The sequence below is a fragment of the Mesoplodon bidens genome (genome assembly GCF_964165515.1).
Source record: "Mesoplodon bidens genome assembly, chromosome: 16".
Lineage (NCBI taxonomy): Eukaryota > Metazoa > Chordata > Mammalia > Artiodactyla > Ziphiidae > Mesoplodon > Mesoplodon bidens.
Genome location: NC_138173.1, coordinates 44,897,810 through 44,910,189, shown reverse-complemented (window position 1 = coordinate 44,910,189; position 12,380 = coordinate 44,897,810). Strand labels below are relative to the sequence as shown.

Here is a 12,380-nt window from a genome sequence, read left to right as displayed (position 1 = left end):
TGGTTAGGTCAGCATAGAAATGAAGTAGCAGAATGAAAAGGTGGCTGTATCAGTTTCCTATGGCTGCTGTAACAAAGCACCACAAACTTAGAGACTCAAAGCAACACAAATTTATTCTTTCATAGTTCTGGAGGTCAGAAGTCTGAAATCAGTTCTGTGGGCTTAAGTCAAAATGTCAGCAGGGCTGGTTCCTTCTGGAGGCTCTGTCTGAGGGGAGAATCCATTTCCTTGCCATTTTCAGCTTCTAGAGGCTGTTGGAATTCCTTGGCTCCTGACTGTGTCACTCCAACCTCTGCTTTCACTGCCTTCTCCCTTGACTCTGACCCTCCTGCGTCCCTCTCATGAGGACCCTTGTAACTACACTGGCCCTATCTGAATGATGCAGGATAATCTCCCCATCTCAAGATCCTTAGTTTAATCATATCAACAATGTTCCTTTTGCCATATAAGATAACACCTACAGGTGCTGGGGATTAGGACACATTTGAGGGGCCATGATTCAGCCTACAGCAGTGGTCCAGGGTCAGGGTGGAGATACAAGCAAAAGTCTCTCCACTTCTAGTGGAAGGAGATCCAGAATCATTGATTTTTAGCAGGTGTGAGGGTCAAGGGGCGTGTGTGTGTGTGTGTGTGTGTGTGTGTGTGTGTGTGTGATGGAAGAAAAACTGTTGCTATTAATGCTGTTTCTAGGTAATAGAAAATTAACAATGCCAAGGGGAAAAATTCTAGATAGTTTTTTTGTGTAAAAGTAAACATTAGGGCCTCCCTGGTGGCGCAGTGGTTGAGAGTCCGCCTGCCGATGCAGGGGATACGGGTTCGTGCCCCGGTCTGGGAGGATCCCATATGCCGCGGAGCGGCTGGGCCCGTGAGCCATGGCCGCTGAGCCTGCGCATCCGGAGCCTGTGCTCCGCAACAGGAGAGGCCACAACAGTGAGAGGCCCGCGTACCGCAAAAAAAAAAAAAAAAAGTAAACATTAGAGTCGTTTATATGAACTGCCTCTGATTTATGCCTAAATATCTGACAGCAAAATAATATTTTCTAACTAATTAGCTTGTCAGATTATCATTTAAGTTTTGTTTTTAGCTCTTTTTTTAAAATTAATTAATTAACTTATTTATTTTTGGCTGTGTTGGGTCTTCATTTCTGCGCGAGGGCTCTCTAGTTGTGGCAAGCGGGGACCGCTCTTCATCGCGGTGCGCGGGCCTCTCACTATCGCGACCTCTCTTGTTGCGGAGCACAGGCTCCAGATGCGCAGGCTCAGTAGTTGTGGCTCACGGGTCCAGTTGCTCCGCGGCACGTGGGATCTTCCCAGACCAGGGCTCGAACCCCTGTCTCCTGCATTGGCAGGCAGATTCTCAATGACTGTGCCACCAGGGAAGCCCTAAGTTTTGTTTTATTACAGTATGTTGAGGTGTCTGCTTCCCCCCTGAACAAAGTAGGAGGTGTTTTCAGTAGCTCTGATGAGCTCTCCTCTTAATGGGACTTTGAGCCTGGGCTTCAGGACTCCGAGCAGAGGAAGAGGGAGATGTTTATAGCATGCTTGTTTCTCTTGCATCCCTTTTTCTTTAAAAGGCAGTGTAGTTAAGGGAAATGACTGGTTAATGAAAAAAAGTGGGAAGAAATTCCTTCATTTGAGAAGCTTGATAGCCATATAAAATGCATGTACATCGAAGCAGAAAGTCTGCTAACAAGGCAAATGGAATTAATGGGATCATTGGAAGATGTCTTAGTTTGATTTCCCCGTCAGAAGCAAATTTTGAGGCAGGCATTTGAGTAGGCAAATAGGGATGTGATTTCTTTAGACTGTCTCTGGGAGTTGTGGAAGGAGGACGGGTGGGCATTTATCCATCCAGTCTCACTCTCCCCTGGCTGAGAACCATCCCGGAGCTTTTGTCCCCTATGCTTCCTGGCTGCACCTGCAGACTGTAGGGCCCCAGCACTGGGGAAGGACTGGAGGCAGAAAGTCGGAAGATACCTAGGAGAGCACTGCCAGCCCCAGGGGAGTCTGCACCCCCTCCACCGGTCCTCCAGTTGCAGCAGAAAGCAGAGGGGTGGGCAGAATGTGACGCAGGGTGCCAAAGGAAAGACCTCTACTCTAGCCTATGATGGCATCTGTCTATCAAGAGAAAGATGCTGAGTGTTCCTGATAGAACAGGCTTGGCGCTCCCATGAGTATAGCTGTCACCTCCCAAAGCCTCCGTTCCCTCATGTGTGAAATAAGAACAATGATTCCTCCTTTTTAGGACTGTTACGTGAAATAAAAGAGATAATGTATGTGACGTGCTCTGCATGGGACCTGCCTGTCCCCACAAATGAGAGGAGCTGTGCTAAAAAGAAAAAAGAGACAGCAAAAACCAACCAAACAAAAACAGAAGAAAGAGGAAGAAAAGAAAAATTATTAATTGCCATGTGAGACATCTGTTAGGAGATACAGTCACGCATGTTCCTATTTCTTGCCAAATAATGTTTGTGACTGTTTCACAGCTCAGGACATAGAGACATACACATTTCACTCAAGTCCCTGGCCCTGAGTTCTTTCTGCTCCCCGACTCCACTTTCCATTTTTCTGGCAGAGTTTCTGACTTCAGATGCACACAGGGTGCTTTAGGACCGGCAGCGTGACCCAGCCGGCCTTGTGGACAAGGGCCCAGCCCGGCTCTAAGGGAGGAGTTCTGGCTTCTTACCCAGACCTCCGATAACAGAGATGCTCTAGGTCATCGACCAGGTTCTCATGTAAAGTCCAAATCACCACTAGGTAGTAAATGCCCTTTTCACCTTGGGGTGGACATTCGCTTGTTCACTGATCCTTGGAATACAGATAGTACTGAATCTCCCATGGGCCGGCTGACCCCAAGACCCAGAAAGAAAGTTGGTGGAATGGTCCAGGCTGATTTCAGGCTCAGTGATGCCAGAAACACTGATGCTGGGGGCACAACCTGCTCCTGATTATATGACACTGATAAGGAGCTTCCAGTTCAGAAGGCCAAGTCACTGGCAAAACCTGCAAAAAAGGAGTTGTACAAGCTTTGCAGTAGAAACAAATAGAGGCTGCCAGACCAGCCATGTCACGTCACCACTTCCCTGGAATAGGAAACGTTGAAGTCATGGCCAGAGCACTTGATGTCCTGGCTGCAGAGGGACACACCCACGCCCCACACATGCACACGGGTGCTGATGAAGGAAGATTTGGATGCAGCTATTTTCATGACTGTCTCAGAGAGACGATGTAGAGCCCAGACCCCATCAAAGTCCGGTGGGGTCCATGGTGCTCATCGTCGTGCTGCACAGCTTCCCTCGTGTGCCTTGTGGGAGGCGGCACGTTTTGATGAGTCTGGATCAGGAGACCCGAGCTCTCCTGACTGGTTAAAGCAGGAGCATGGACTCTTTTCTGCTTCCTCTTTGTGGTGATATGGGAGGAAGAGGGCCCTCTGATCACGGGAATAGGGTGGACATGGAGGAGGGAAAGGCACAGGATCTACCCTGAGCTCGGATGCTTAAGGCACCCTAGCCTTGGGCTTCCTTGGTCACGTGTTTTTATAAGATTTTTCAAAGGAGATTTTGACTACAGTTGGTTAAGAGCACTGTCTCTTTCCACTGTGATTGCCTTTACCCTCACGTGGAGAGGTGTTGGCATAGCCAGAGGCATTTTGGGGATCAGTCAGGGGGAGCTGAGTTGGGGACACATTTTATAGGGGCTTAATAAGATATATTTATGTGATTTTACAGTCACTTCCATATATACATGTATCTGGTAGTTAATTACTAAACATATATTATAATGCTAAGCTATTTTTCAGTTATTAAAATTTGTAATTTCTATAATATACTTTTCTCATCCTAAAAAATATCCCCATTTATATTTAATTTTGTTTTATAATTTGTATTTATTTTAAAAGGGCTTCTAATTGTATACGCTCAGACACCACAAACCTGGATCTGCCCTCCTACACACCCCCTACCAAGGAAACACCCCTCCCTCCCTCGCTCCCTCCCTCCCTTCTTTCCCTCCTTCCTTCCTTTGCCCCTCCTCCTCCTTTTTCTTTTAGAGCCTATGGCCTTACAATATTTACCTGACTTTCTGATTTCTCGCTCCTATTTCACTTTCTCATAGAATCGAGGGGAAAATATTTCCTGTATATAATAGATTAAATAAGATTTTAAAGAATGGTTTGACAACCCAACCACCATGTAAAATGCTGTTCCCATAAAAGAGTGTGCCCAGTGTTATAAACTGCCAACTCAGAAGGACCTTCTGGATGATCCGTGTCCTACACGGTCTGGCCTCTGCTCTCTGTTCTAGCTCATTCCCTACCCTCCTCTGAGGACACCCTGCAGGCCTGCCCTTTGAAGTCAGGCCCCCAGGCCACATTACCTTCCACAGCCCTTTATTTCTGCATTTAATATTCCTTGCTTGGCTTCTCTTTATTCTTCTTTTACTAAGAATGCTAACAAAGTTGTCAGGTTTCTTAATCCCAAGTAAGTAACAAATAGCATGTTACTATCCAGGGAAAAGTTTCAAGAGGCAGTCACACTGAAAATTGCAAGAAATAAAGTCTCGAAAGTGAATAAAGAGACAGGAAAGGGCTTCTCCGGTGGCGCAGCGGTTGAGAGTCTGCCTGTCGATGCAGGGGACGCGGGTTCGTGCCCCGGTCCGGGAAGATCCCACATGCCGCGGAGTTGCTGGGCCCGTGAGCCATGGCCACTGAGCCTGCGCGTCCGGAGCCTGTGCTCCGCAACGGGAGAGGCCACAACAGTGAGAGGCCCATGTACCGCAAAAAAAAAAAAAGAGAGAGAGACAGGAAAAAAATAAAACACAGAAAATGAAAATAATAATACAGTGTTCTGAGTCTGTAATATAGGCCCATTTCCTTTAGGAGCAAACAGGTGTTTACATTTCAAAGTGCATGAGGGCAGCAACATGGAATCAGTCATATTCATGTGATTAACATGGGCATTTGGTATACAAAGTACAGAAAATGTGAAAAATTTTCATCCAACAAGGTATATATTTTAAAGTTTTTTTTTAATAGAATATCTGTGGTGCAGGAGGCTTACGTAATTCTTCAGTAATGTTGATCAAACAGCATGGTGTTTTATTAAATTGAATCTGAGGGAAGTATGGCATGATGGTTATGACTGAGATTTGATGTCAGACAAGCCTGGTCATAAATTCTGGTTCTTCCACCTAATTAGATATGGACCCCTCTGAGCTTCATTTTCCTTGTATAAAATGCGGGTCATCGTCTCTGCCTCGTAAGATCTTGGAGAGATTGTCCATTTCTTAATTCATATCTGCTAAGGATTCATAGAACAGTTGCCGTGTGAAGCTTTTTGCAGGATCATTTTCCAGTCGGTTCCTGGCTCGTCATTCAATTTGCAGCCCAGCGTTGCAAGAGTATAGCACTTTGTCAGCTGCTTCGGCATTAATAGACATGAAAATATTTGTTAAAATATTTTCCTTGTTTTTTTTAGGTTTGTTTTCTTTGATGTGTTTTCTTATGGGAATAATGGGAGAATAAGTTGCACTCAGAATAAAATCCAAACTCCCTTTGGGCCCTGCCTACCTCAGTCAGCTCACCTATGCCCCTCTGAGCTAAGCTCAGACACTTTACTTAACGTCAGTAAACGTCAGTGTCCTCATTTTTAAAGTGGGAATGGGCACTCATAGAGATGGTTCTGTTGATTAAATTGGATAACTCCTATAGAGAGCTTAGCTCAGTACCTGCACATGGTCAGTGTTCGAGAAAAATTCTTTCCTGAGAGTCCCTGTAAACCACATTCATCTTTAATCAGACCCTGTGGTCATAGAGAGCTTTGGATGTGACTAACAGAAATAAACGGAGATTACCGACTGGAGCCTGAAAAAAATAGCTTATAGAACTGAGGGAAGAGCTGACTGAGGGAAGAGGCCTTGGGGAATGCGGGAACCAGGGCAGCTGAGGGTCTTCAAAGCAAGAACGAGCGAGTAAACCATCCTGTGAGGTGCTGCACTGCTGACCACACAGCCTCTTGTCCTGTCGCCTCTGAATGCCCACGAGGGAGGTTCAGATGGCCCAGCCCAAGTTTGGGCCCTCCCCAGTGGTAAGAAGAGTGAAGTCTGGGGTTGGCCGCCCCACCAAAGCCATGAGGACAGGACACTGGACAGACAAAACTACCTGTTGTTCTCCACAGACCTATCGCTGGGTGTTTCTGAAGACCTGCTAAGCCAATTTCTCTCAACTGACTTCTCAACTTCCTCTCTGTCAAAATTTGCCTTTTATAAGAACTCAACCTCATTTCCTCCCATCTTTCTAGACAGTCATTCCTTTTTCTGAGTAACTTCTATGATGTTTATTCACTCATACATTCATTTAGTAAACAGATATTTACTGAGCACCTACTAGGTGTTAGTTTCTCTTCTGGGGGCTGGTTTACCTCAGTGAACCCAAGAAATCAAGGACATACCTGAGTTGGGGGGAGCAGACAACCAAACAGAAACAAATAAGTAGATGACATCAAGTGGCAACAGAGCTAATGACAAATCACTAATGAGAACAACCGTAAGACAGGGAAAGGAAGGAGTGAGGAGTGTGTGGAGGTGTTGCTCAGATTGGTTCCCCATGTTTGGATGAGTCTGTCATTCAGCTGCTCCCATTCTGATTAGTTTATCTGCTTACTTGTCTGTCATAAGTGACTAGCTGGCTTGCCCTGTCTAGCAGTGAGCCCCTTAGGGGTGAAGTTATGTCATTCATTTCTAGGGCTAGCCCCTGCCTCACTGTGGATGCTAAATTAGTGTTTGTTGAATGAATGGATAAACACACACCCCTTATGTGTGGCTATTGGATGACTGTATTTTTCTGCTTGTGAGCCAGCCAGCCTTTCTCCCAAGAGGGGCATTGCAGGTGGCCTGGAATTCCTGCGCTCGTCAGTTCTCTGTTGTTGACTGACCAGTTAGCTGAATAAGACATTTCTTTAACCCCCTATTTAGTGGATCTCTCTTCTCTGGAATCAGGTTGGTTTCTTTGTGCTATTATTGTTTTTATCTTCTCATAATGTGCTTTTTGAAGTTACGACCAGGTCTGAGAAAGAAATGAGAAAAATATCTGTTCCTCACAACTTGAGCCCCAGAGTCATGGCACCAGAATGAATCATGGCATCTGAAGGAAGCTCAGGAGAGCACCTAGCCCAAATGAGGTTGTGCCATGAGAAACGGGCAATAGCAATGGTCCTTTGAGGGAAACTGGATTCCTATTAAATCTGCCCCCTCCATACTTAACGTCCATGTTTCCTGAAGTGGAAAGTACTAAATTAATCCTCACTTAAGTACTCAGTCTAAAAGTAGAAAACAAGACAATGAAGTGCTTTAAAATATTTTTATTAAACATTTGTGTAAAGTAGAGCCAGTGTTGATTGCGTGATGTTCAGACGTGGCCTCCACCCTAGCAGGATTCATGGCTTTTTACTTCAGACCAATGAATGGACTGCCATCGACACAGCTCTCTGGTTGTGATGGTAGCTGGGTTTATAAATAGTCAGCTATGCTGTGAATATATTTAGCTTATGCTAAGAGCCCCTGAGAGGATGAATATCATCTGTTTCCAGTTGAATTGTGTTTTGGAGCATGGTACATTTTTTTCTAAATGAATAAATATTAAGCCTTTTTCACTTCCAGAGGAAAGTTAGGGTTAGATGCTGAAATTCAAATTACTAGACTTATTAAATCAAATTAAAATGGAATGTAAAAAGCCATTTGATTATATTTATAAGTACTTGTCAGAATATACTGCTCAGTGAAAATGCCATGTTTTGGGTAAAAAATTAGATACCAACACTAAGACTAGAAACCATTTCATTCATTGTTAGCATGAATGGATGGTATGGCTGACTGATCAGGTAGTTAGAAATAATGGTTAAATGGTGTTGGTAACTGTACAATATCTTCATATAACATTTAAAACCTTTTAAAGCAGTTTTTATCCAAATGTTTTCAGACTTTCATATCATAGACCTTATAGTTTGTGTATGCAAACCAAAATATATATGGTGACTATTTTAAGCACTATCACCATTAAAAAAGGATTCACTTCTGCCTTCTGAAAAAGCTGATTTGGCTGGCGGTATTCATTTGTTCATAAACAGTAAACTTCCTGATAGAGATCTTAAAGGAAAAGTAAGAACCAACTTGAAATGGATGTCAAAAGGGATTTTAGAGTGATTACATACATTCTCGGAGTATAGCAATCTAGTGATGGTAAGTGACTGCTCCAAAGTTAGCTCCCTGCTAACTAATGGCCACGCTGGGGTTAGACCCCAGGACTCCTGACTTCCACACCTGTGTTCTTCCTACCTTATCCCCTTGTCTCCCTGACATGATCATTTGAATTAGCAAGATATGCATGTAGTCTACAAAATTTCTTTTCTGTATCTGTTTCAATGAAAGCAGCTATTATATAAACAATGCATATATACCCTGTGGATTATTTACACCTGCTTTCCCATGTGTCCTTGCCCCTCCCACCCCACCTCCATCATTTTCTTATCAATCTCTGAGAAAAAATAGGTAAGATAGGCTGTTTCATTGTGCCTCTGTGAGCAAATCAGTGAGACTTGTCCAGTGGCATAGAGAACAGACAGAGCTTTGATACCTCTTGGGTGGTGTACTCTTCTCCTGGTCTCACCCAGCTGACTTGGATGCCAGCGACAGGCTTGGTTTTTAATGGCCTGTCCACTCTGACACTAAAGAAAGCCTTTTGGGGCCCTATGTCTGGTCAGTTCTGGTAAACTGCTTATGTATTCACCTTGACACTTTAACTCAGCACTGTGTTTTGTTTTGTTTTCAGTAAAATCTGGAGCTCTGAAACAGAGTTAACTATATATATTTTAAAATGTAAAACACTGTGAATTCATTTGACTTAATTCCACATCTTAACAGTGAAAAAGCCTAAAATACCACTTTTCAAATTGTAATGCGCTTATATGTTAACAAAGTAACTATGAGATAAAGGAAAATATACAAAAACCATTTCACAGATTTGTTTTAGTTAAAAAAATCATGCTTGGAAAGATTATATTAAGCCAAAATATCTTTTAAATATCTATATTATTAAAATGTACAGATTATTGTAGTAAGAAAAAATTAAGAATCTGTCTTACATCAGAATTCTTATATTGCCAGAACTAAAAATAGCATAATAACTATTATTTGTGGTACATCCAGAGGTTCAGTATTGCCTGAGGGTCCTTACCACTGAAATATATCGCCTCTAACTATGTTCAAAGGGACAGATCTCTTAACTCTTTGGTAAATTTCCTAGTTCTGCTTTAACTGTATTCAGTTCCCTGTTAAATGCTTGGAGGAATATGAGTCCTTGGTTTATTGACTGAGATGCATTTTGCAATGATTAGTACATCATCAAATACACAGAAATCGGTGGAATATTATTTTTTTCTAACATGTCAGTTGGAACATCTTTTCTTCTCGAATTACTCCAGTTGATTCTTTTTAATAAAAAGGAGGATTTTTAGAAACCCCCAAATTGTGCATTTCTTGGTATTTATTCCTAATACAAGTAACACTCTGATATTTAAGAATTAAATGAATATGAGTTGGGAATTTTTTTTCTTCTTTTTACAGATCTCCCAAGAGGGCTTTGACCCTGTTGATAGTTTTGAAACTGTAGTAGGTAGACTAATTAGATTGTCTAAAAACTAGTGTTCTAGTGTTCCCAGAGTTCTAAAGTACACTTTTTCTCAAAGAGAGGTTATAAATGCGAGAAACACAATCTGAGAGACCGCCCCCTCCCCGTGTCCATTGGCGATGGGATTCAGCAGACCACACCCCCTTCCTCCAAGCCTTCTCAGTCAGACACTCTGAGCCGCACTCCTCACAGGCTCCCTCCCATACAGCCTCCTCCTGGGCTAACAGCTTTGATCATTCCTTTCTTCTGAACTATGAATCTAACCAATACCTTAATCTCACTTATTGACCTATTTATCGTGATTTCTTATTGTTACATTATCACACTGTGTCTGCTAATTCTTTTTGGAATGTACCTAAACTTTGGTTCATCTAGAAGGAGGCTCATTTGGTGCTTGTTCTGAAGTGCAAAATGAAGATCCGTGTTCCTGACTGTCCCTTCCCTTGGATCTGTATTCTCTTCCAAGGAGTTTATAAATATCAACAAGAGGTCAATGCCAGACTCCCCATTTCTGCCTCTGATGCCTTTTCTAGACAAGTCCTTTCTGGAGAGCGCTACCTATACCCCATTTGCACTCCCTTCCCCAAAAGGGTTATTGATAACTAAGGCCAAGTCACGGGATGCCTCGCAGAGTTCTGCCAGTAAATATGTGGGGATAAATGACCTTTAAAAAATCCTTTAAGATTTTTTCATTCAACATATTTATTTTGCCTGTTTTCTTTTAGATCATCTCAGCTTTGGTCCCTTGGAACCACCCACTGGCGACAGTCATAAAGTAAGTAAACATTTAAAATTTTCTTTCAGTTGCTGTAAATGGAAATCTCAGTTTTGTTCTGTGGTTTTCACCAGAGACAATTTCATTCATATATTTTATCAGTGAGTAATAGTATAATAAACGGGAGTTTGGGGGCTTCCCTGGTGGCGCAGTGGTTAAGAATCCGCCTGCTAATGCAGGGGACACGGGTTCGAGCCCTGGTCCGGGAAGATCCCACATGCTGCGGAGCAACTAAGCCCGTGCACCACAACTGCTGAGCCTGCACTCTATAGCCTGTGAGCCACAACTACTGAGCCCACGTGCCTAGAGCCCGTGCTCCACAACAAAGACAAGCCACCGCAATGAGAAGCCTGCACACCACAACGAAGAGTAGCCCCCGCTCACCGCAACTAGAGAAAGCCCGCACACAGCAGCGAAGACCCAACGCAGCCAAAAATAAATAAATAAATAAATAAATAAATAAATTTATGGGGAAAAAAAGGGAGTTTCATATACAGGAAAGATAATAAACCCTCTCTTTAAAATTTGTGAAAAGGATAATGGATAGAAATTAAATAAATAAGGCACTGCTTATCACTCTTGAATATTGCCCATAGCATAATAAAGTATATCTGCAGCCACCTAGTGGAGTGTTTTTTTTTTTTTTTTGCGGTATGCAGGCCTCTCACTGTTGTGGCCTTTCCCGTTGTGGAGCACAGGCTCCGGACACGCAGGCTCAGCGGCCATGGCTTACGGGCCTAGCTGCTCCGCGGCATGTGGGATCTTCCCGGACCGGGGCACGAACCCATGTCCCCTGCATCGGCAGGTGGACTCTCAACCACTGCGCCACCAGGGAAGCCCTAGTGGAGTGTTTTTTATGTACCATCTTCATCCCAGGCAGCTGCCAGAGTCCTTTCAAGGGGCACATTACAACAGCTTCTTCTTCCATTTTAAATTGGGCCGTAGTCCAAGAAGTATCTCAAATGGCATTAAGCACCAATTAACATCTAGCAGAGAATTTAGCACCTAATGGGCACATAATAGAAATTTGTTGGAGAATGAATGGAATGGGTGGATTAATTAATTCATCAATTTTATGCTCTTTGAGGTCCTCACTAGTGTGAGGCAATGTGGTGCACTGATTAGTGCCCCAAATCTGGAGCCAGATGCATGCTTGGGTTCAGGTCCTGGCTCTGCCACTTACTAGCTTCATGACTTTGGTCACAGGTCCAAACCTTTCAGTGCCCGGGATTTTCCATCCACAAAATGGGGCTAATAAAACTACCTCTCTTGTTGTTGTTGTTATTATGAGGTTATTACAAGACTTAGATGAGTGAATATTTACGAAATGCTTAAAATAATGCCTGGCATGTGGTAATCTCTATAAAATGTTTGTTGAATAAATTAAAATATATTAAACATATAGGGATATTTTGAGGTTCCAGATTTAGAGATTGAAAAACTGGTTTAGCCTAGAAGCAATAATGCTCCAGTAGCAATAAATATATCTACCACTCAAATCTTGGTTTCAGTATTATTTCCCAATAAAAAGAACCAGAGAAATGGCTGATTGAGGACTGGGACAAGAAATATGCAAAATGAGCCTGGAGTATCTTATAGTGCCAGAAAGTAAGGAAGTACTAAAAGAAAAAAGGTAAAACAAAAACAAAATCTCATAATGATGACTGTGACACAATGTATGTTGAAAGGATATAGGAGCCAACTAAAATTTCTCCCAATGGCCAAAATTGGAACAATTTGAACCACAAGATAAATAACTAGTATTGAGGTATAACCCAAATCTGATAACTATCTATTCTGATATAAATAAATGATTGGATAAATATAGGAAAATAGACAAATCTCTTATGCAGAAGAATTCCAAATAATGTATGTAGATACTCTGCTTTATGGGAGGTAAAGCATAACTCCGGATGGGGCTGCACAG

General features: G+C 42.8%; 1 protein-coding gene across 2 annotated transcripts in view; it reads left to right on the top strand.

Moving 5' to 3' along the window:
• Nucleotides 1–12,380, top strand: part of NCALD (neurocalcin delta) — a 298,403-nt gene that overhangs the window by 92,131 nt on the left and 193,892 nt on the right. For both annotated transcript variants that reach the window (XM_081259035.1, XM_081259036.1), the window contains exon 2: nucleotides 10,404–10,453. The gene's annotated coding sequence lies outside the window, so the exon portion shown is untranslated. The remainder of the gene's footprint in view (nucleotides 1–10,403; nucleotides 10,454–12,380) is intronic.